The sequence below is a fragment of the Mustela nigripes genome, chromosome 3 (assembly GCF_022355385.1).
Source record: "Mustela nigripes isolate SB6536 chromosome 3, MUSNIG.SB6536, whole genome shotgun sequence".
In the NCBI taxonomy this organism is placed as follows: domain Eukaryota; kingdom Metazoa; phylum Chordata; class Mammalia; order Carnivora; family Mustelidae; genus Mustela; species Mustela nigripes.
In genome coordinates this window covers 119,343,204-119,368,978 of record NC_081559.1, presented here as the reverse complement: position 1 = coordinate 119,368,978, position 25,775 = coordinate 119,343,204, and the positions used below count along the sequence as shown (strand labels likewise).

Here is a 25,775-nt window from a genome sequence, read left to right as displayed (position 1 = left end):
TCTGAAAATCAAAACCGAATAGAATTCGAACAATGCAAACCTCCTAGTGGGCTGGAATGGCACATACACTCAAAGATGTGAGTCAAGAAAGCAGAACACCGGCACAGAAATTACCGTACTTGGAAGACATAGTACATTTTAGGCATACTAAACCCCACTGAGAAATCGAACTAGCTTGTTTACTGCCTAGGTTCATGGGGCAACATTTTCTCAGCTCTGCAGACCTTGCTCTCCTCTCCCTTTCTCAATTTGCTAATCCCTCCCCTCAAAACCCTGTCTTTCCAGTCACGGGCCGTGCGACGCTTGGGCCAGCCACGAGAAACTTGCTTGGCATACATTTTCGCCGCTTCTAGGTACTCAGTTTGTTGAGTACTGAACGCGCGTTAGTTACGGAAACAGGATCAACTCCCAGGCCAGGCCGAGAACACCGGCCCACGCGAGGGCCAGACGGCGAAAGCGCTAACCCCGGGAGGTGGGAAGCTTCTAGATGCTAAACGGACACTTTCCCGTGGCACAATCTTGGGAAAAGTCGTTGGCTTTTCAGATAAATCGGTGAGCACTTTCCACTAGTTACCCCGCGGGGAAGCACCCTCGAAGATGCTCCGACACCTAGATGCCCTGTTCCGAATCATCGCGAAATAGAACAGCCACCTCACAGCCAGTTCTCCAACCTCAAGTGCACTCCGCCACGGGTGACGGCCTCTCAGCGGCTCTTCGGTACCCCAGCGTAAGGACGCGGGGTAGGGGGCGGGGAGGTTGAGGCCCTGTTCTCGCGCGATCTCTCCCAAAAGTTGTCGGTCCCCAGGTCTCCTCAGAACCTCGCGTTGTTTGGGCGTGGGGGCGGAGCAATCCCTGTGGGGGCGGAGCCGGATGGGGGCGTCCCCCTAGCCTTGTTGACTTCGGCGTCCTCCCAGAGCAGTCCTTGCGCCCGGTGTTCTCTGCGCATGCCCAGGTTCCCGACAACTCCCGAGGCCGCGACGGTCGGGCTTCCCCAGCCGCGGATCCGGGCCCCGCCCCTCCTCCGGGCTGCGGCGGTGGCGTTGTTGTGGCGGTGGGGGAGGCGGGCTGCTGTGGAGCCCGCCGAGTCCTAGTGCCTGACCCTGTGCGTCGCAGCGGCGGGCCAGACGGACAGCCTCACCGCAGGTAACGGTGGTGCCTGTGGACTCGGGGTCCTGCGGGTCGGCGTATCCCGCGTGCTGGGGCAGGCGAGGGGGGTGGTCGGGGAGTTCGGGTGCTGGGGAGTCGGGAGAAGCTGAGGGTTTCCAGGGGGGCCGGGAGGTTGGGGGTTGGGCTCGGCAGGGTCGAAGAGGCTGGGAGTCCAGGGTGGTCGAGGGAGTCTGCAGGGGTCGAAGGGTTTGGGAGGTCGGGGCCGACGGTCCTAGGTCTCTGACCTGGGATCGGGAACCGGGACTCCTAGACACTGCGGTCCGAAGACACCCACAGGCCCCTTCGGGCCTTTTCAGTTCCACCCCGTGACTTTCTGTTGTTGTTTTGATTTTGAAGGAAGAGAATCCAGCCTACGTAGGCTTGGGGAAGCCTTGGGGGTTGAGGCTGCGAAAGGATTTACGAGGCTAGAGCAGGCGCTAACATTTTCTTACTTTGTTTTTTTGTTTGAGCGTTTACTACTGTTTAAGTGTGGTACCCGTCCTTAGGGTATTTCAAACATTGGCGTAGAGAGGACCCAAGAGTGGAACCAGGGGGAGTAATTTTGCAAATCCAAGATTTTTCATTTTTAACTTCCATGACTGTGTTTTTGTATGTCTTCTTTTTTTAAAACTGAGAAATCGTAACTATGTTTTAAAAATTACCCGAAAGAATTTGGGTACGGAGGAAAAAGTATAGTCCTACCAATGGTTATTCTTTTCCCGGTTATTTTTTTAATTACAAAAGTACTACGTGCTCTTTAAGAAAAAAATTAAGCAGCTAAACAATGAAGACGTCTGCTCCCCACCCCCCCCCCCCCATTTTTCCTCTTTTAATTACCCAAGGTAACCAGTCTTCAAGTGTGGTATTTATTAACCATTCAGGATTTTTCTGTTTGTGTAAGTATGTTTTAAAAACAAAATTGGGATCATATATAGTATATACTTCTTTTGGCCAAGGGATACTCAGAGATACTCTTCGATTTTATTACATACCTCATTCTTTTTAAAAGCTACCACATAAGGTGTGTGTGTGTTACTGCTGAACATTGTTTCCAGTTTTTCTGTAATCTTTTATTATATAAGCTTTTAAAAAGGGCTACAGCTTACTATTTTGAAACATAATGTGGCAAAACTTATAGGTTGTCTGAGGCCAGATGGAGATACTCATGTATTAGGCAAGTTAAGAATTACATTTACACGGAGTTTATGGTAGGTTACAAGGTTTGGATGATTTCATAAAGCAGGTTACTAAAATAGTAATTTTTTGTTTTTGGTAAGTGCATTTTTCAAGGTAATTTTGAATTCTGTGTGGTCAGTTGAAAACAAATTCAGTTTCTTAAACAACTTACTCATGTTTGAAGATAGAAAACCAGCGGCCTAGAAGTTTGTATTTTAGACAGGTTAAAAAAAAAACAAAACCTCAAAAGAGCCAGGAACTAAATATTTTGTTAGTAGACCATAGGGAGTAAGCTGTAAGCTTATTATATTATACTTCTTACTATTAAATAAGACAGAAAGCTAGGAAATCCCTATTACATTTTGTATTTTTGTGTGCAGAAGAGCTGGAGGTTTTGTTGATCTAATCAGTGGCATGTATTTATTAAAAATGTACTGTGTGCGTCTTCTTGCCAACTTCTAGGGAAAACATAGAACTGAGTAAGATAATCACAAAGAAGTCTGGTTCTAAGCATAAATATGTAGCCTGAAATCTTCGGTCCTGTTGTGTAATTATTTGGGAAGCTGTGTTTAAAAGGAACCACAGTGTCTGTGGCATTTAAGTTATAGTTGCTGGTAATAATATTTTTCCTATTTATCTCTAACAACATAGGTGACATTCTCCCCAATCTAAGTATTAATAAACAGAGGCTCTGAGAGATTAATTGAGTTGCTCAAGATCTCATCAGCTTTTTAGTGGTAGTGACTGCATTTGAGTCAGGCTTAAGCCAAGAACCTGTGTTTTCTGCTCTGCCAGGCTGCCTTTTGTTAATGAAAACTACCTTATAAAATTGTGATCTTAGAGTTTTTCCCTCTTTTTTGCCTTGGAGATATTCCTTGCAAAATAGAGACCTGAATATAATCATGTATTGAAAAATAGCCTAAAGGATAAATAGTATGAAACTATGGTATTGTTTTAGATGAGGTTTCTGTGCTGTGTTATTAAAATATTCCTTGAGCTGGTGCCATTGACCAAGAAGAAGGGGCTTTGTATTAGTCACTCTGTTTGATGCCGGGGTAAATTTGGATATTATAGTAAATTGTAGCTCTTACAGGTATTTTTATTCCTTACAAACTGGGGTGGGTAATCTCATTTCCTGTAGCATTTTTATGAACCCAGTTGCACTTTAGTATAAACTAATGTAATAAGATTAAAGTGTGCTTATTTCATTTTAGTATTTTGTAGTCTCTTAAAAATACATTATGACAATTTAATGAAGTATAGCTCCTAACATTTTGGTGTATTAATCTGTTCTGTGTTCTCAGCATATATGACAGCTATGTATTTTATTTTTATTATTATTATTTTTTAAAGATTTTATTTGAGAGAGTGAGTGAGTGAGAGAGAGAGAGAGCATGAGAGGGGAGAGGGTCAGAGGGAGAGAAGCAGACTCCCTGCTGATCAGGGAGCCTGATTTGGGACTTGATCCCAGGACTCCAGGATCATGACCTGAGCCAAAGACAGTCAGTAGCTTAACCAACTGAGCCACCCAGGTGCCCGTCTAGTTGGGTTTTAAAACCTAGATGTTTAAAACAACTACTGTGGAATTGCATAGAGGACTGTTGCTTTCTGATGGTTCTGTTTCTAGGTAGAAACTAGTTAAGATGAAAGGGAAGCCAAAATAGGAGAAAACCTGAGAATTGGCTGTCTTAGGAAGGAGGTGGGGAGTTTCCTCAAATGATGGTAATCAATAGAGTCAAATGTGTGGATGGATGTTAAGGAAGATGAGGACTTAGACGTTAATACTTTGAGCTTTGAGATACTAGAAAAATATCTGATTATAATTATACTGCGTTAGCTGTGTCCTGCTCGGGGTTGAGTCAGAATAATTAACACTTTTCAGTAACTTGCAGGCTCTTAAAATCCTATAATAAGCACATAACCATAAGTCTGCTTATAATCTAAATTATTATGAGCATCTAAAGAGTTATAGAATATGAAGTGCTGTCAAGGCCTTGTCTTCCCGTAGTTTGTACAGGCCAGCACCTCAGACTTACACCTTGTGGCTTTGTTCATTTTCTCCTCGCACTTATACAAGTATTACTTTAGATTGAGTCCTCACTTCTTTTTAGAATTGTATTTTCTCCTTTATAGTCCTGTGCACACCCATGGTTTCCACCGTTCATTCGCTTCCCTGCCAAAGCTCCAGTTCTGCATCACCAGCCTCACCATTGTCTTTCCTAAGCTTCAGACTTGCCTTTTGTTGTTCTCCATGATAAACTCTTCAAGTAACTGGCATTTTGTAATCTTGAATCTGTAGATTCAGAATTAAACATTCTCCTTTGCAACTTAATTCCTCCCTCATTTTCCTGTTTATATTAATGATCTTAACATTTTCTTAATCATCTATACTTAAAATCAAAGGTTGCCTTTGATTCATCACTCTCCCCCTTTCTCAGAAATTCTTAGTCATTTTATTGCATTATGGTTCAGGAATCACGTTCTCCTGCTGCTTTTTCATTTTCCCAGCAAGAGAATACTTATAATACCCTTGCCTCAACTACTGTTAATAAGACATCCCTAATCTCTGGGTTGTGCCATTTATCATGCATGCTGCTATCAAATTATTTGTCCTGAAGACATCCCTAATCATATTTTCTCTGCCTGACAGAAGCAAACAAAACAAAAAACACTTACTGAATGTTTCTTATGTCAGTCTTTGTGTTGAATGCTTTATTCTGATTTGGTCCTCAAAATAGTTCTATGTTGTAGACACTACTTTCTCACTCTACAGATGAAGAAACTGAGACTTCATGGGCTTGCAGGGTTGCTAGTAGGTAGAAGAGCTGGAATTTGAATCCTAAGCCTTCCAAATCTGTGTTCTTGACCACCATGGTTCTGTGGAGTGTCTCCTGATCAACTCTAGAATGAAATCCTTGTTCCTCAGTTTGCTTTTTGAAACTCCATTATTCGGCCTCCGTGCTCTTTCTCAAATTTAATTTTTACATTCCTTCTGGAGCAGAAGTATTTGTATTTTGTAGTCTGGAACAGAAGGAATGTAAACTTTTGGTTTCTTATGCATCTCCACTTGGAATTTTTTCCCTTTCCTATTTCTGCCTTCTGAAGTCTTTCAACTAAAAGGCTAGCTCATACACAGACTTTCCCTAGAGCCCCTTTTCTGCTTTCATAGGTAGTAAGGTCTTCTCTTATTTGTGCAGTTTCTTTACCTCTTGATGATGACTTTCTATTCTGAATTAGTTTTTGAGTGCCCTAACAGTAATTGAATTATAAAATGCCTGAAAGCAGAAACCATTTCTTATTGTTGTATTTCCCAACGGATGCTCAGGAAATATATGTGAATGAATATGAAAATGATCATGGAATTTAAGTAGTATTTGATTTTAGTTGCTAGATGACATATATAGTAGTTAACTGAAGTTTTTAATTGTGTATGCAACAAAACCAGATTGTCTTGTTTTAGGCTATCAAATGAGTTCTTTATTTTCAGAAAGTTCACTAGGTAATTATGATAAATTGTTTATTTTAAAAGATGCTGTTTTATTTTTCTGTATTCTGTTTTATTTTCTGTATTTATATTTCTGTATTCACATTATTATTCTGTATTCTGTGTTACTCATTCTTAAAACTAATGGTTTGATATTTGAATTCTTTCCCATGTTGTTGAATTCCGCAGTGTTAACCATAATTCTTTGGCCTCTGTTTTTAAAATGCTTATATGAATATGAAAGGTAGAATAAAACTTTCCCTATATTGCAGTGTCATTTTCTGCCTTTGGGTAACATCAAGAATCTCCAACTATATGATAGCTGAAATGCCCTCGCACAAATAACACATAAATCCTTGCTTTTTCTAAATAGTTCATGTGAAATTTCAGACATACTTGAATCCATCAAGGTTAATGGTTACCATGTAAAGTTTACAATTTTATATTTCTCTTATATCCTTGCATCCTATATTGTGTTACAGTTTAGCAACTTAATAAGTAATTATTGCTTTATTAAATAAAAATAACTTTTGCTGTTAGAAATTAATAAGGTAGGATATCTTGGTGATGGTGTTGGGGCAGACATTTGGGGTTTCCTTTGGAGTACTGAAATGCTTGATTATAAAGGAATAAGGTTGATTCTTAAGGTTGTCAGTTTTATCCGCTCTCAACTTTGAGGAATTAATAGCAGATACTTTGAATATAAGGGAAGATACTTTGAAGATAAGAGTTTGAAGCAAGTTTAAAATAATTGATTCTAAAATTAGGTAATATGATTACATGGTCCAAATTTTAAACATACAAAAGGTTTTATAAACTGGACATGTCTCCTCCCTCAGTGTCCTACTTTCCCCACTAGGAGGTAGCCATTCATCTTTGGAATGATGTAAAAGAAACATTAATTTATTGTATGCAAGTACATATGAATAAATATGCTCTTTCTGCTTCTGTAAAGATGAGGTGCACTGCACAGTTTTTCACTTGATTTATCACTAATATTCCTTGTTTGTAGATGAAACATTTCATTCTTAAAAAAAATTTTTTTTGTCCTCAAAGTATTTGCTACATAGTTTACATATATAGATTATATATATACTAATTTAAGCGTATTTTCTGTTGGTGGGCATTTAGATGGCTTTCAGATTTTTACCGTTACATCCATTGAAGCAACACTTTGAAGGAAGAGAAATAAAAACTAGCAGTTCTTTCCTTGTGGGGAAGATAAAGCTTGAAAGCTGAAATGAATGTTTCATGGTGGGGAATAAAATGGATATCTCTTCTGGCCTGGATGATTAATAGCTAAGTGAATGGAGAAAAGGCAGAAATGGAGAATCATTAAAAAAATGCTTGCTGGAATTCAGAGTTGACGGTTGAATTGGAATACCAGGGATGGCAGTGCTGGTGGGTAGCTCCTGTGACCAGTTGTCTGATCTGGACAAAGGTCAGCCCTGGATGTGTTTAGTAGAAGTTTGATGCTGAGAAGTAATCCTTGATATCTGGAAACTGGTCTCTGAGATTGCGGCCTCTAATAATATATTTAATAAAGCTGTTCAGGGGATGAACTAAATTCCTTCTATCATCTGGAAGGAAATATCATGGCCTACAATGCAATATACTTGATGTGGTCATTAATTTTTTATTGTATTATTATTGTATGTCAAAGATAAGATTTGAATTACTAAAATGCATGAAGTTAAAAGAAAGTTTCCTTCCTCAGCAAGTCTCCCCCTCCACATCTGTCCATCATAGGTTGCTTGGGTAATGTTTTTTTAATAGTGTAGTGTGAGTCCTTTCAGATTTTTACGTATAAACAGAAATAACACATTCATTCAAGAATGTCATTTGGAATCCTGTTGGAGTGGTGGGAATGTTGGAAGTCAGAACCAAATGGAATAACAAGCGAATAAGGTGATGGTGGAATACAGCGTAAATAGTGAATGCCCTTTGATTCTCTCAGACCAGGGGTGCTATAAATACAGAGTATTGTGTGAAGTGTAGCAGCTACTGAGGTTCCATAGCTGCTCTATCAGGTTACTCCTGACAAGTCATTTAAGGTTGTGCAACCTGTGGCTTTTTTTTTTTTTCTTCCTTAAGTAGTACTATATGGCTTACTAAATAGTCAAGTGTTTTCTTTGTCATTTTTCAGTCATTCTCTCCTAATTATGTAATTTGAGTATTTTTCTAATTAGCATTTAAAAATTAGTGTTTAGATGTTTGCTAGATATCTCATTTCCATTTGCTTCCATTTACTTTCCATATACTTTATTTTTTTTAAAGATTTTATATATTTATTTGCAAGAGATCACAAGTAGGCAGAGAGGCCAGCAGAGGAGTGGGGGGAGGCAGGCTCCCCGCTGAGCAGAAAGCCTGGATGGATGCTGGGCTCCATCCCAGGACTCTGGGATCATGACCTGAGCCAAAGGCAGAGGCTTTAATCTGCTGAGCCACCCAGGCACCCCAATACTGTATATACTTTAGATGGTACTTTACATAGTTTAGATTTTTTTTGAACAGTGGCTCTTTGCACCTGTGATTCTGTTCACTTAACATGCATGTTATAGTCACTGTAGACATACTATATAAAAAGGTTATTTGTTTTTGCTTTTCTTCCTTTAAACAATAACAGTAGCAATTCACTATAGAAAAACTAGAAAATATGGTTTAAAAAGTACAGGATTATCAGGAATGTTACCACCCAGGGATGGTATATCTTGTAGTTAATTCTGAGAGGCTTTGTGTCTTGCTTCCCTCTATATCCATTAGTACCCTCTGTTGTGTAGAGCATTATTAAAATCAAGTACTGTTCCTAAATGTCTTAATATGGGTAGTTTGTCTTTCCATTCATTTTTAGTGACAGACTGAAAACATTTACCTGTAGGGCAGTCTATTTTTAAAAGGATGCTGCTGCTCCATCTTGAGGCCAATCTAGAATCCTACTGCATTAAAGTTTGACAATTTTGAATCTGCTACAAATCTTGGTGGGTACCAACAGCTAAGGAAAGGTGTGGACTATCATGTACAGTGTCTTGCTTATGTTGAACTGAATTTTTGTAAGCACACAGAATGAATCCACGTAATTACTTTCCACATTTCTAAAAGTAAGATCAAGACTTAAGCAGTACTGACCCCTAAGTGGTTTTTAAGCTTCAGGTTTAATTTAGGCACAATTTTCCCAGTGGTATAAAGTATTAGAAATACTGCATGTTTTTTGTAATACTGTATTCAAGGGTTATTAAGACTGGATATATATTTTCTAAGAGAAATGATTATACATTGCATAATAATAACCAGACAAAAAAGTTGATGATGGTGTTACAGTGTTTCCAGTTGGTATTTCGAATTTAATTTCAGGGTATTTGTAAGGTTCTCTTACAGTTAGTCTATTGTGTAGTTATTATTGATTCAGTTAGAGGACTTCGTCCTCTCTTAAGAATGTGACCACACATTATATATAAGAGAAAATGAATTCCAAGTTCTTTCAAGGGATGAGAGCATATCTCTCTGCACTGATTATCCTTGTGATCTCTCATTTCCTTTCCTGTATCTGGGGGGGGGGGGTGCTGTGGAAATAGGACAGGTGAGGATGGACTTGGGTTGCACATTACATGTTTAAGTTGGTTTTGTTTGATTCCCTACTCTGCTGGAGATTGAGGACAAATACAATTTGGGTAGGGTAGTAAAAAGTAATGCCTCTTCCCCTGCAAAGATGCTCATGTTTTAATCCCTGGAATCTGTGACTATGTTACCTAATCAGGCAAAGGGGAATTATTAAGGTTGCTGATCCCCTGACTTTAAATTAGGAAGACTATTACGGATTTTCCTGATAGGCCTGGTGTAATCACAGGGTTCCTTAAAAGTGGAAGACTGGGGAGGACTCAGTCTGACTCTGGCTTTTTAAGATGGAGGAAAGGATCATGAGTCAGAGAAGTAGATGGACACTAAACAGTTGAAAATGCAAGAGAACAAACCCTCTAAAAGCCTCCAGGAAGGAATTCAGCCCTTCTGTTACCTTCATCTCAGCCCAGTGAGACCTGTATCAGACCTTTGACCTCTAGAACTGTAAAACAGTAAATTTGTGTTGATTTAAGCTGTTAATGTTTGTGGTGATTTGTTATGGCAATGATAGAAAACTAATATAGTTAAGTATTTTGAGACCATTTGATCCCTTAGGGAAGTGATTGCTAAGCAATCCCCTTCCCCCCACAAAATAACTAAGATGACATATATAAAACTGATAAAACTAGTGCTACTTGGTTTAAATGATGATGGACTTGAACCCCTGACAGGTAGGATTTCTTCTCATTTTTGCAGTTTCCTGGAATTTTTGGAGCTGCTGCTTATCCTTAATGATAAAAATGTTATATTGGGCATGTGAATCAGAATGGTATACAAGATAGTATTGAAGTTGGGAGAACCACAAGTATGAAAACTAAATTGCAGTTAGTTACAGTACTCTAGCTAATACTGATAAGGATAGTGACAGAAAAGGATTTTCAATAAAGAGGAATATGAGTAATTGAATACAGTAGCTAGTGTGAGAGGTGGGCTATATAGAAGGTTTTGGGTTTGGACATAATTTGAAGTGATGGCAGGAACCCCTTCCCCTGTGAAATTAATCTAGAAACTTAATAAATGCACTGGGAAATTCTGCGAAAGAGGAGGAGGATTTTGAATCATCAGAGGAGGGGAAGAAGAACTACATACCTATCCTAAAGTCCTTGAGGCTATTATGTTGGAGAAAGGCAGTGACAAAATTAACAGCCATGACATTGCTTTTCTGCTAGAAAGCTGGGATCCTTGTCAGTTTGCTATGTGAGTCTTTCCAGTTGGGAATCAAGAGTCTTATACTTGAAGTTGTACGTATGTTTTGTTCTTAGTAGGAAAGTGCATTCGCTGTGCATTCCCTGTGTGTTCCCTATAAATGCACATAAATGAATTTTTACCTTAGGCTCACCAGCTGTAAAACATGTTTGGAGAAATTACAGTAAGGTAATGAGATAAGAGAAGTCACTACAGGTTACTATTTTGTAAAGTATTTTTGTTCCTTCAAAACAGGTATGCCTTCCAACCCATCATACCTTAAAATAAAACAAATACCATAAAGAAACATAAGGCTTTTAGGCCACCTGGGTGGCTTGGGTGATGATCCCAGGGTTCTGGGATTGGGTCCTGCATTGGGCTCCCTGCTCAGCAGAGAGCCTGCTTCTCCCTCTCCAGCTCCCCCTTGCTTGTGCACGTGCTTGCACTCTCTCTGTCAAATAAAAATCTTAACAAAAGCAAACAAACAAACAAAAAACCCAAAAAACCCCAAAGCAACATAAGGTTGTTTTTCTGGCAATTACCTCTTTTCTTTGGGGCCCATTGCATTGGATTTGTAGTACAGTAGCAAGCTAAGTGTGGCTTGCTTAGTGTCATTTACTATGGAGTTCTTCCAGAATTATTTTCTGCTGAATGAGTGATACAATAAATTTGTTGAATTTTTTAGTGCCAGCTTATATCTTTAGTTTTCCTTCTCTGTTTCTCTGCTTTTTTTCCCTAGAAATAAATATATATTTAGATTTTATTTATTTATTTGTCAGAGAGAGCAGAAGGAGGGAGAGCTGCAGGCAGAGCAGGCAGAGGGAGAAACAGGCTTCCTGCTGAGCAAGGAGCCAGATGTGGGACTTGATCTCAGGATGCTGGGATCATGACCTCAGCCGAAGGCAAATGCTTAACCCACTGAGCCACCCAGGTATCCTTCAAGAAATATTTTGTGGGCACTTGGGTGGCTTAGTGGGTTAAGCCTCTGCCTTCGGCTCAGGTCATGATCTCAGGGTCCTGGGATCTAGTGCCACATCGGGCTCTCTGCTTGGCAGGGAGCCTGCTTCCTCCTTTCTCTCTCTCTCTGCCTGCCTCTCTGCCTATTTGTGATCTCTCTCTGTCAAATAAAATCTTAAAAAAAAAAAAAATTTTGTGATGCTCTTTTCTTTCATTTTGAAATGCCACTAAGAAGAAAAAGTAACCTTTATAATTGCTTATATCCCTGGCATTTGTTTCAAGAATTTGGGTTTTCTCTTAACCTGCTCTTTTGTAGTCTGCTCCTATTTTTAGTTTGCCTACCATGCATACATGAAATTTAATGAGTTTTTCAGTGGTTTTATTTTGTCCTTTTTCAGGTGTGCTAATAATCACCGAAGTCTATAGAGGGGAAATGGGCACCAGAAAGATCATGTACTTCTCTCTCTTTTTTTTTTTTTTTTTAAAGAATTTTTATTTATTTGACAGAGGGAGATCACAAGCAGGCAGAGAGACAGGCAAAGGGGGGAAGCAAGATCTTCTCTGAGCAGAGAGCCCATCCCAGGACCCCGAAACCATGACCTGAGCCGAAGGCAGAGGCTCAACCCACTGAGCCATCCAGGTGCCCCGATCATGTGCTTCTCTTAACAAGCTCATGATTAAGCTGACTCCCAGTAGATGAGGCCACTAAGTCATCCTCCTGTCTGAAAGTTTGACAGTGATGGATTCCTAGTAGGGAATTTAAGATGGCAGAAGGGGCAGCTGCTGCCGTTCGGTACTCCAAAGTCACTTGGTTATCTAATGTTCCTCTCTGATCAGGATGGACAGCTCTCAGCACAGAAAAGCTGGTGACAACATTTTGCCGTGAAACTAAGATAAAACACACTCAAATACTTAGCAGTTAAAAAAAATCTGTTTTCAAGACATAGCAGTTTAAATCAAATCCAAGGGATTGTGGATGTTTTGGCTGGCAGCATGTCAGGATTTGTTGTTTTCACAGTTCATTTTTTTGCCTGTTTGCTTATTCTTCATTCCCTCACTGACCTGAGTGTCATCTTAATGGTTTTCAGCACTGTATCAGTCTAGCTCAAACAGGAAGGAAAAACCACACAGGATTAATATGAACAGGGAAAGTTTAATGTAAAAAAATGTTACCAATAACAGGATTGGCTAGTAAATAAACAGAGTTCTAAAGAATATGGGAATAGGGTGCCTGGTAGTTCAGTCTGTTAAGCATCCCAGTCTTGATTTCAGCTCAGGTCATGATCTCAGGATTGTAAGCTCGAGCTCTGAGTTGGGCTCTGCACTCAGTGTGGAATTTCCTTGAGATTCTCTGTCTCCTTCTACTTCTCTCCCCCCACTCCATGCTTTCCCTCTTTCAAAATAAAATCTTTTTGAAAAATACAGAATATGGAAAAAGATACAAGGATTAGGTTCTACCCCTAAGGACCAAGATTAAGCACCTAAGGAAGAACCCCACCCAGGGTTGAGATCTGGACCTTTTTGAGAGGATGTGTGGCTCACTGGATGGCAAGGAAGTTGCTATGGTGCCTCCATAATGGAATTGCCAGACATCTGCTTTCTGATACCAGGGAAAGATGTTCACAAAGAGATGTTTTACCAAAGGTTGTCTTCCGCACACGATCCAAGGGAGAGCGCTGGGGGAAGCTGATGGCTATTGTGCACTGTGGGAGTGTATTGGTGGAGAATGCTTAAGGACTGCAGGAGCCTGCCAAGCAGTCCACCAGACCTAGAAGCAAAGCTCTTTTCTCATGCAGTGTCTTTCTGGCACCATCTGCTCATGCTGTGGCTGAACGTTACCCATCAGTAGGAATTGATACAGGAAGTAGAATTGTTTTCTGTGTTTTAATTGAATAAATTTAACATATGACACAGTATAAATTTAATGTGTACAGTGTTACTTTGTTACATTCATATCTTATAATGCTTCTGTAACAATATTTATCATATTACATAATTACAGTACAATATTGTCTGGATTTATTATATTGTACTTTAGACCTCTAGGACTTACTGCTTTTTGCAAGCTTGGACTCTGAAACACTATCAGTCTTACCACCCCACTCCTCATCCCCTGGTAACCATCATTTACTCTCTGGAAGTAGAATATTTTTAATTTCTACTTAATTTCTCTTTGACAGAATCAGGGCAATGAACTGCTGCTCTTAAAACCTGTCTCCATTGCTCTTGCTTCGTTTGCCATTCTAAACCTTTCTCCCAGCTAAAATGATGGTAGACTCCTTTTGACTTAAAGGCCACTTGATATTTTTATGTTTTGTTCCCAGTCAGCTAATCTTTACTATTTTTTGCTGGCCTCCTGTATTCTCTTAAGTATCAAAATGGAGTCCTAGTCCCTGAACCAAATATTTGAGCACTGCTTCTTTCTTTTTACTACACTGTCTCGAAAATTAGCAGCTCTGTCTTCACTTTTAGTAAGGACTCTACACTTCTTCCGTGTCTTATTTTAACAATATGAGGGTTTTGTTTTAAAAACCGTAGGTGAGCACATGTTATTTTAGAAAAGTTGTCACTTTTTGAGCTTTAATTTTATGATGTATTGAAAAAAAAACTCAACCAAGGCTCTGGAGCCTTGAATTCTGTTAGTATGACCTTGAACAAATAGTTTTGCCCCGGCATGACAGGGTAAATTGGATAATTTTAGAGGTTTTCTTCTCTACAGTTTATTATTTTTCTCGACTTTTCCACAAATATCAAAGTTGTGTATTTTATTTGGGTTTATATGCACAGAAAATTATATAGATTATGCCTTTGGTCTCATGGATTACAGACTAAAATTTAAAGTTCTAGAATGAAATATCAAATGTCAGCAATATATAAGTATCCTCCACTTTCTGAAACATAGCATTGGACCACCTGGCATTTCTGAAAGATCTGCATTAGTACCTATTTTCATTAACTGAAAGAAATCTGTAGAGGATTTTCCATTTAGGAAAAGAGCCATTACCATACTAATGTAGGTCTTTCTTAAAGCTGCATCTGAACACAGGGGAAATACTTTCTGCTTTATGCCAGTTTGGCTTAGGAAAGTTTTCATAGGAACACTCTACTTTTGGATAGCCTGGGACATCTGTAATTTGTTTCTGACTCATTTTGTTCTATTCATTTTATTGCAACCGTCACAGTACTTCACCTATAAAGAATTAAGATGCCAGAAAAGCTCTTGGAACCTATGCTAGTTAGATCTGTACCTCACAGGAATTTAGAAAATGTTGCTTTCAGGTTGACTTTCTGAACACATTTTTAAGATCTTTTGGACATTTTGCCAACCTTTGTGTAACTCTTTATACTTACAGTACTTACAAAAGTGATCCTTATAGGGGTCAGCAAATTATGGTCCATGAGCCAAACCTGGCTCACTGCCTGTTTTTGAATAGTCTGCAAACCAAGAATAGTGCTTGTATTTTTAAATGGTTGGAAAAAAACCTAAAAAGTATATGAAAATTATATATAATTGAAATTTCAGTGTTCATGAATAAATAAATTTGGAGCATAGCCATACTTCATTTACATGTTGTTTGTGGCTGGTTTTGCTCTTACAGGCACAGAATTCAGTAATTGTTAACAGAAACTAAGGCCTGCATACTCTAATATATTTACTCTTTGGTCTTTTCCTATAGCATTAGTGATACTGAAGATTAAATTTAGTGGTAGAAAAAGAATGGGCAAACTACTTGTAATATGTGATTGTGGAATAAAATTAGAATACAGAGGTTGGGCAGTGGTGGAGATAGGTCCTTGGAGTTTAAGGCATAGTGATGGTTGTTACCTTTGGGGCTTGAATAGTTGAAGGAGATGCCCAGGATGCTTGTGAGGCCTGGGAGCAGAGAAGACTGCCGCAGAGATACCAGAGTCCCTGCTACTGATGAGAGGGGTGGGTTACTAAGTGTCTTCAGAATGGAGAATGGGGAGATTACTATTAATAGCTAGGAAAATGTAGTAAGTAAAAATGCAAAACATATTTTCCTACATACCTTTTCAAGAAGAGTTTGAGTTGTTTTTGGAAATATTGTCTATCTTTTAGACATTCACAAGCAAGGAAAAGTATGTATATGTATTTTCTATAACTTTGTATTTTGTTTTGCACACGTGTGTGTGTATGTGTGTATACACATACAGTTTTCCAGATCAAGTAATGAGTTCAGACTAATTCTAATTCTATCCAGCATCACAAGATATGTCCCCAAGGTCTTTCCTCATTTTTCCATGCTTTGGTTTCCCTCAGAAACACCATATAGCTATTGAGATTTTAATGAAAACTGGCACCTAAAGTCCAAATTATTTTATATATATAATATATTATTACTGGATACAGATTTGTAAACGCTGAACAAATGCTTCTTGAAGTGGGAACATGTTCTTTTGTGAGAGGGTGAAGTAGGTCTGTGTTAATAGAAACAGGTAGCACCTATTGAGTGCTTGGTACGTGACCAGGGACTATAGGCAGTTTACATACATTATCTCAGGTACTTCTCCTGTGAATCCTGTGAGACAGTTACTGGTATTAAAATTAACATACATAGAATTTATAGAATTCGGGTTCCAATCTAGAATCCACACTGTATTATGTGATCTTTGAATTATAATTTTTACTTACATTGAAATGCATTCTATTAGAGTATAACTCAGTGAATCTAATTTGATATGAAATCATTATTATTTGATATATTAGTATTCAGTCTATAAATAATCATTCTAAGATGAGCAAATGAATAAAGTAAAATAGTTTTATTCCTATTGCTATAAACCCTATTGAATTCAGATCAGAATTTTACATTGCTTAATGTTATAACTCACCATTATAACCTGTGTGGATTCAGTTTAGATATATTTAATACATTGTTATATAATTATTATCTAGATATTGATAATAATTCATAAAATTTTCTGTGAATAACATTAATAGCTTCAAGTAAAAAAGTTATTTAGATGACTTATTATTATGTTTTCTTTAATAGTTTAAATTTGGCTTTTTTTTTTTCCTTACAGTCTCCCAACAAACTGTTAGAGTCAGGTTTTAGTAATATTGCTTACTCTCTGTAATTAAATACTGAAATTAATAAAAAAATTATTTTTAAAAGAAGCATTTTGCTTAGTTTTATGAAATCTAAAAGGAGTATTAGATCTTTTTGGCCTTATATGTCCTCATGTTTGAAGAGATTTTCTCATATCTAGATTATTATAAAATGACTTATAAATCTTGGGTTTCTTTTGAACTTGTGTGATCTTGGACAAGGCAGCTGCTGGGGCTCATTTCTTTATCCGTGAAATGAAGTGAGCTCTTCTGCTATTCTTACCTCCTAAGAAAGCTATTTAATTTGAGTTTAGCTTCTGGGAGTATGATCTCTGAATCCTCCATGCTTATCATAGTTTCTGAGGCAGAAGTAGGTGATAAGTTTTTGTTAACTGAATGAGGAAATCATCAGATGGAAGTCTTTTGTGCAAAACTTGGAATCTCCAAATGTAAGGCAATCAAATTGCATTGAGTAGCTTTTTGTTGAGAGAGCATTTAGTATTTTATGTGTACTGTTAATAAACATACCTATACTGAGTTATGAGGACATAGTTTGACCATAGTCTGATGTGAAATAATTCCTTACATTATGAAAAATCTCAGTTCTGTGAATTTATTGTAGTCAATTAATACACACCATTTAGAGACTTAATTTCCATGAACAAAGACTGTCTACTGAATTGAACTGAACTGAAGCCATTTTTTGGCTTTCTATCCTCAATGTCCCTGCGTCTTATAACTTTCTGGACCTGTGGTGAAGAACTTCTTAAATGAAGCCTGGAGGGAGGTATGGGGCCATAGTTTAACAAGCTTTCACAGCATTTTGGTTGTTTAGTTTGCATGGTGTTCTCCAGATGAATTTTATTGATAACAAAGAACTGTTGATGACAGATTAATCATTTGAAATTAAGGTGTACTTCCTAGTAATTACTGTAGAGCCTATAGAATTATGGTGATGATCTTATTACAGTTTTTTTTTTTTAAAGATTTTACTTATTGAGAGAGTGAGAGAGAGCAAGAGAGAGCATGAGCAGTGGGAAGGGGAAGAGGGAGAAGCAGGCTCCCTGCTGAGCAGGGAGCTGGACATGGGGCTCAGTTCCAGCCAGGACCCACTCTGGGATTATGAACTGAATTAAAGGCAAGACGCTTAACTGACTGAGCCACCCAGGCATCCCTGATTACAGTTTATTTTAAAGAACTTATTAAACTTTCTCTGGGTCGTGAGTAAAAATAGGAAGAGAGTTACCTGTCCCAATAAATGAGATGAAGGTATTAGTATCAAATGTGGTATGTGTATATTTGTCAAAAGGTTTTAGACCTATATTTCTAGTTGCTGTATTTTCTTATTTGTGATAATGTGAATGTTAGTGGTAATGGATGCCATCAGATCTTTGAATGAGACTGGAGTATCTTTGTATTATATGGGAAATCTAGAACAAACAATTTGTTCTTTCTCAGTTGGTGTTCTTCATTTGCACAGTGCAGGTAATACCACCTCTCCTTTGTAAATACCTTGGGGGTAGTTAATGAAATTATATGAGTTGTTATTGAACCACTGAAAAATTAAGAATGACATATAACTACATATTGTATTCTATATAGCTTTCACTGTCCATAGAAAGATTATCATGGACTTTGGAAAGATGCCATTTTTATAAGGTCAGAAAACTTGATAGTTATTTACATTCTTTATTTATGTATAGCAAATATACTTAGACATTTTTAAAGTTTTTACAGGTCTCATTGAGAAGATTTGATTTAGTGGCAGTAACTTCCAGGTGAAAAAACCAAAGCCAGGAGGGATAACAGTTTGCTCAAAATCATAAAGTATGAGGCCAGTCTTTGTATGTCATAGTATGATAATCTATAGAAAGAATGTCTTTGGTGTGAGCTCATATTTGGTTTGTGATATGCTAGTGGAAGGGAACAGATACAGACCATCCAAACTCCCAAATTATGAAATTTTGCTTTGGAATATTGTTTTATTTTTTTATTTGAATATTGTTCTTTGTGAACTCTGAATTTTTCAAATAAAAAATAAGCCCAACTTAAAAAGCCTGACCCCAGAGGAGCCAAAAATGTGTATGTTTTTCTCTCATGCTTCCTTATTTATCTCATTACTTCCTAAGAACATAGCCACTTAATGAATTAAAACCAGAAAGCTCAGTTGTCATTTCAGTGTTCTGCTTCAGACTTTTCCCGAGTTACAGGAGGTAAACAGCTCTTTTTTTTTTTTTTAATTTTTAAATTTATTTATTTGACAGAGAAAGATCACAAGTAGTCAGAGAGGCAGGCAGAGAGAGAGGGTGAGGGGCTGAGCAGAGAGTCCAGTGAGGGGCTCCATCCCAGCACCTTGAGATCATGACCTTGAGCCAAAGGCAAAGGCTTAACCCACTGAGCCACCCAGGCGCCCCAACAGCTCTTCTTTTTGAAAGGTTTTCTAGGCTATAGCTTCTACAGGGATTTTTTTTTTTTTAAGTGTGTTGGATGGTTACTAGAGCATTTCTTACGTTTCTTGAAAAATTGAAGATGTTAAGCAATAATCCTAAAAATCTGAGGCAGTTATTCTCTGACGATTTTGTTCCTCAAAGTTGGGACTTTGCATATTGAAGGCATTTGTAGTATATGGGTGTGACTGTGTTTAGGAATATGGATACATGCTTCATTGTGTAGTGATACAGATTTGAAGAGGTTGTACGTTAAGATGTTTTAAGTGAAAGGAATGGAGGAGACATTGGAGATACATGAAATCCTTTAACTTTCAAAATGATAACATTTCAGCTCAAGTTGCCTCATCTTGTGCTTTAAAAATGTTTTATATTCCTCTCTACTTTTATATCCTATACCTTGAACTCCCATAGAGCTATCCCCTACTGTGTCTCCATCTTGTATGAGTTTATGCTGATCTTCACTGCCCCAGGCAAAGAGAATAGGAAAATTAAAAGAATAAGGGGGAAGGTGGAGAGAAGGAAAAGGCACAGGAAGCAAGACTAGAATAGAATTGAGAATATGACTGAAAAGTCTACATCTTGAATGTAGGCATCTTAAAACTTGATGAACGTTAAAATATAGAGGGGCGCCTGGGTGGCTCAGTGGGTTAAAGCCTCTGCTTTTGGCTCAGGTCAAGATCCCAGGGTCCTGGGATCAAGGGGAGCATTGGGCTCTCTGCTCAGCAGGGAGCCTGCTTCCTCCTCTCTCTGCCTACCTCTCTGCCTACTTGTGATCTCTGTCTGTAAAATAAACAAATAAAATCTTAAAAAAAATATATATATATATAGAACCTACTTGCTGCCAACAGAACTTAACTTCTGTTACTTGAAACAATCTGTAGTAGTGAATTGAAGGGTTAGGGAGCAGATGATTTTTAATTATCTTGAGACAGTAGTGTATCTGCTGTCTGATCGGATGAAGATTCCTGAGTTCAAGGGACAATAAAAGAAAATTGTACTTTCACTTTGCTGTAGCTGTTAGATATGTTAAAATTTGAAAGGATGTCCTGAAGTAGAAAGCTAGAAGTTACTCCTACAGCATTTTATGTTAAATGCTTGCTAACACCTTTACAGGTGTGATGAAAATTTTGCGTATTTTATCTTCATTTTATTTTATCTTTATTACTGAGTTACAGTTTGGATGGAAAACATTTCAAACCAAAGAAAACTACACAAGACAGGTAATTTTTGCTAATGTATGTAGCAAATTCTCCATTAGAAAAAATAAGCACAGGTAGAAGTTAGCTTGTAAGCTACTAAAGAGAGAAGCTCAGTACCTGACTGCTGCCTGAGCCCACGTAAGTGAGTATAGAGGGTCCCTGGTCCTAATGTAGGCCTTTTGTCAAAGTTTGTGGGCCAGAGCATGACCAAAGGCTCTGCCTTGTTTTTTGTTTTTTGTTTTTTTTTGTTCTGTTTTGTTTTGCTGTTATACTAACATCTCTCAGTCAACTTACATGTGAATGGGTATATTTTTCCTTTTGCTTCTGTATACACTGTTCCTTGGCGCCCCCCCCCTCCTTCTAACTTTAGGATTTACATTTTATTCTGTAGTTCTGTCTTAAGGAAGTCATTAGGTGATCACTAGATTGCAGAACTGACACTTTTTTGTTTTCCCTGTCTGGTCTTTTGGGTTTACAAATGAACATTTCAAATGTGTCTTTTTTGTCCTAGATGTGAAAGAAAGTGAATTAATTATTGGACATGTGAACGTTAGAAGCTTTATGTCCCATGCACTATTTATGGTTTACAAATTTATGATGTGGTTATTATTTTTCCCATTTTATAGACAAGGACCCTGAAGACCACAGGTTAAATAATTTGCCTGATGTCAGTACCTGACATCAGCTGCTTTATTTCCACCATTCCATTCTTCTTCTGGAACCTAGAATACTAAAAGGGAGGAAAAAGGAAATGAGAGAGAGGGAGAGAGATCTGAATCTTTTCAGGCAAGGGCACAAAAACTCTGCTTTCAAATTATGGGGCAGGAGCCTCTTCGTAAATTGTTCTGCTTCAGGAGGATTTTATGGCTTGCCAAACTGGGTTTGAGTTGAGGCTTAGCTGTTTATGAGCTCTGAGCTTGTCTTGTGCTCTCTCCAGACTTGGCCTCCTCATTAGTAAAATGAAGTTAGTGCCCCTTCATAGAGTTTTGGTGAAGAAATAGAGCCCAGGGCCTATATGCAGTACAGGCCACTAGAAATAAATAGGCACAATGAGTGGTGAAATTTAACGTTGGAAGAAAAAATTTTCCTTCTAGCCTAGGATTAACATAAATAACAGGAAATTAACATAAAACAGATTAACAGGAGAAAAATTTAATTGCACAAATTGCATATATGTGATAACCCCACCAAGACAGGGAAACCCAAGGGTAAGCTGGGCGGGCATTTGTGGCTTACATGCCATCAGGAGCTAAGAAGTAGAAGAGGGGCCTGGGATGTCACAGGGGAGGAGGTGATTCACAGGATGTGAAGAAGAACAGAAGTTTGGTAATTAGATGTTTGCCTTGCTATACAGATAGGTCATTCAGATTAAAAAAAAAAAAAAAAAGTTGTATCTTGGTAATAGCTCTTTCTCTGGACCAGGGTCCTTAACTAATTTCTTTTAGGTAGTTTAAAGGGAGGTAAAAGTTTTTCTTTAGTCCGCTGGGTCTTGATTGTTTTCAGCTCAAAATGGTCCATATGTCAAAGTAGCACATTTTGGGGAGGTTTGCTCTGAACCCCTTCATTAACCTTTTCTTTCTTTCATTTTTTTGTATTTATGTCTCATCATACCTGTTTGCCATCATTGAGAAAATTTTTTCTCCTGTGTAGCTGTTGCCACTCTCAAAGTAGCCTTCATACATGACTCCCATGACAAGATCTCTGAGAGCATGGGGAGGAAAGATCCTTTGTTCGTGCCCTCAAATAGTGTATTCCTCCTTTGAATCACCAGTCTTCTTTACTCCAAAGCTGGGTGAGCTTTGTCCTCACCTTTGCAGAGAAAGGAGCAGCAAGCAGCAGTTGGCTGCTTGCCACTGGTTGCTAGGAGGGAAAGAAAGTGAGTCAGCATTCATTCTATTCTCTGACTCTGTGACATCTGCCTGCCATCTGTTTGCTTCCCGCATCCTTTGACTTGTCTTTAACCTTCCATAAAACATCCTTAAGCTGCCTGAAAGACACCCATAATATTGAACTAGGCCTTCAGTAGATCTTCCCCTAAACCAAATACATTAAAACTACGTATCTTATTTTGAAAGACTAGAAACAACTTTTGGAACATCTTGCAAATCATTTCAGGAGAGCTTATGTGAATGTATGTACCCCAGACACTCGTACTAGAAAGAAAATGCAAAAGAGTGAAATTGTGTTCTGTGAGTAAATATGATAACTTCTTCTCAAACAGACGTATCTGCATAAGCTATTCTTTTATTTTCTGATGCTTCTCTCTTTTGCCTTTGCCTTTTCTTCTTTTCCTTAGATTCCATGTTTTGCTTTTATTGTTTAATGCAGGACTTGAACACTCCTAATTTTTTTTTCTTTTCTTTTCCATGTTAGAGAAAATGGCAGGAATGGGGCACCAAAAAATGTGACCGAAGTAACAGATGTTGAGAGGCATGAGCAGACATTTCTGGATAACTAAAACTGAGCTGTACTCAAATATGGATTTGATGCCAAAATAGCAGGGAAATTAGAGCTCTGGGGAACCTTAGGAATCATATAATTTAGCCTCTTCATGTCACAGGTGAGGAAATGATGTTCTAGAGAGCTGCCTAGAACCATACAGAAAAGTTATCAGTAGGACCAAGGCTAGACCTTGGTCTCTTGACTTGTATTTGGCACTTTTCCATGACTGAGATGGAATTATCTCAGAATTAACAAATGGCAAATGCTTCCATGATTTAATGATATGGTGGTTTTTTAGTAGTATTTGCTTTACTCATAAAAATGAAGTGTATTTCAAGTTAGGGGATTATTAGGGAATTATAACAACATTTATTATAGATTTTTAACTTGCAAACTCCTAACATGTACATTAATTATAATCCAAAATTCATGGTGCAGCAGTCAGGGGACTGATTACATTTTGGTGTCTCCTTGTGGTGGGATATCACACTTTTGGATTTTGGAAGAATTTTTGATGGCATGAAAATCTTTAAGACACATTAAGCAAAAGTTTGAAATATATACCATATAATACTAATATTGCATTAAAAAGAAAGTGGATAGATGCTTAGAAAGTAAATTTTAACAGTGGCTCTTTAAATATTTGGGTTATGAGTAATTTTTATTGATTGGTTTTCAAATTTTCTACAAATACACATACTATTATAATTGAATCGGTCAGTGTTATGAAAATGTAATTTAGTTTATAATAGTTAATTTTCTACCCACTATCAGGAATATGTATATGATAAAATGACGTATCTTTTGAAGCTCTGTAGTATAAATTATTAGTATCTCTTTTTTTGTTCTTCGATTTTTCTACTGTAGCCTCTTCATTAAATATATTTTTATTCCTTAGGAAATTATATTCTCTTGTCTTTTATCTTATTCTGGTTAAAAAAAATACATACACACATATTTATGTATCCCATTTATTTTCAGTTTTACTTGTCAGTTTTGTTCAAATAATGCATTTACATAATTTGGAAAGTCAAGTGATTTCCTGAAGACAAAGTATAGCAGTTCCTGGCTCTACCTGCTTCCACCTGGAGGCTCACATTCCAGAGGGAATTTAATGCATTCAGCTATTTCATGGTAGGGAAGTTACCTCCACATTGCTAACTAAGATGCTCTTTTTAAATTCACTGATTTTAGATAGCATTTACTTTCCTATAATCACAGATGAAGTATTAACTTCCATGCCCCTCTTTTACCTCTTCCCTTGCATCCTATTGTGGTTAAATGACTATTCAGATTGAATCAGCAATTGTGTTTTCACTATTCTGACTACGTAAATATTGTCTTCCCCAGACCAAATAATGTATAATTGTATTCACTTTCTTTTATAGTTTTGGTTTTTCCTTTACATCTTGCTTTAAAATTAGTCACACAGTGTGTTTCTCATTCTCTAAAAAGCCTTTGTTGGCTCCATCCTCTGGGAGGAAGTCCAAGCTCCATGTGTGTGTGACCTGCAAGCTTCATTTTTCATTCCTCTTTATTGCTGTAGCCTCCAAGGACTACTTTCTATTCCCAAACTTCGGCTCTTCGATACTATTTGTAGTGCCGCAAGTGGGTGGGTGCATTGCCTCTTGTCTCCTTGTCTTTTTCTGCTTGTTTTGAACACCTCTACTCCCTTCTGCCTCTGAACTTACCACGTCTTCATATTTAGGAAAATCTTACCATCCTTTTGTCTCCACCCCCATGTCTGGGCTGGTGTTCTATAACACCTGTGTATAACTCTACCACGGTCTGCCCATCCCATTTTGTAGTTTTTCATGCCATCTCTTCTCCAGGGGTGGTCTGAGGACCCTCATGTTTCCTAAGGTTCTTTCAAGGGCCTTACAAGTCCAGTACTGAGTTTTTCTATAACATCAGAAAACACCCACTGATCTTTTGCAAAACAGTAGGACTTGTGGGAAAAATAGCTTTGGAACATACTACTGAAAACCTATGCATCTGTGTAACCAGTTTACCAACAAAAACAAAAAACAAAAAAATACAATTTTTAGCATAGTTAAATCTACTGGGATTTGCATGTTAGCATCACAGTCATTCATTCATTTATAGTCTTAAACCCTAAGGTTTGTCTTCCTCTGAAATTTAGGCTCTGGAAGATAATTTGCTTATGGATATCGTTTTATTTGCATATGTATATTTTTATCAAAATTTAAAAATCTGAATCTGGGTGTAGCCTCAATTAATCTGTTGTTTTTATCTAGAGACAGTGTCTTTATATATTTTTGGTCTGCATTCACAGCTTCCTTAGACCACTTGAATTGCCTTAGAGGTGGACACTCTCTATTTTCAGCTTTTTACTGAAAGTTTTCTTAAGTTGCTAAGGTATCTTTTAATATGTGTAAGCTTGTACCTTCCTGTCACTTCCAAACATGAACATGGAAACCACCACAACTTCTTCATTATCTGCACATTGTTACCTTATGTAACTTACGTAGCCTAAATGTATGAATTAACAATTTGTGTTAAACATGATGCATTGTAACTGATTGCACATCTTATTCCATAAAACCTTTCCTGACCACCTCCCTCCTAGATACCTTACAGCTTTGTGTTTAGATGTATTCATCTTTCCTATCAAAATAGGCAAAGGAGTCTAGGAAACCTGGCTTTAAATTTTTGTGGTGCTCCTTGTTAACAAGGTGTGATGTGTGTCCTAAATTTCTTTCTTTCTTTTTTTTTTTTTTTTAAGATTTTATTTATTTATTTGTTTGCTTGACACACAGAGATCACAAGTAGGCAGAGAGGCAGGCAGAGAGAAAGAGGGAAGCAGGCTCCCTGCTAAGCAGTGTGCCCGATGCGGGGCTCCATCCCAGGACCCTGGGATCATGACCTTAGCTGAAGGCAGAGGCTTTAACCCACTGAGCTGCCCAGGTGCCCCATGTTTCCCAAATTTCTGAGTACTTGGTCTCTGGTGTGTTGCAGTAGATCAGAAACACAAATTACACTGCACTTTCTACAATGGAAATGTAATTCTCCCTTTCTTGTTAGTACCT

At 38.0% G+C, this 25,775-nt stretch overlaps 1 protein-coding gene across 2 annotated transcripts in view; it reads left to right on the top strand.

The window, feature by feature from the left end:
* The first annotated feature begins 890 nt into the window (after positions 1–890).
* Positions 891–25,775, top strand: part of PCMTD1 (protein-L-isoaspartate (D-aspartate) O-methyltransferase domain containing 1) — a 65,554-nt gene continuing 40,669 nt past the window's right edge. Inside the window, exon 1 of one of the 2 annotated variants that reach the window (XM_059394572.1) lies at positions 891–1,143. The gene's annotated coding sequence lies outside the window, so the exon portion shown is untranslated. The remainder of the gene's footprint in view (positions 1,144–25,775) is intronic. The other variant, XM_059394571.1, reaches the window with a different exon arrangement.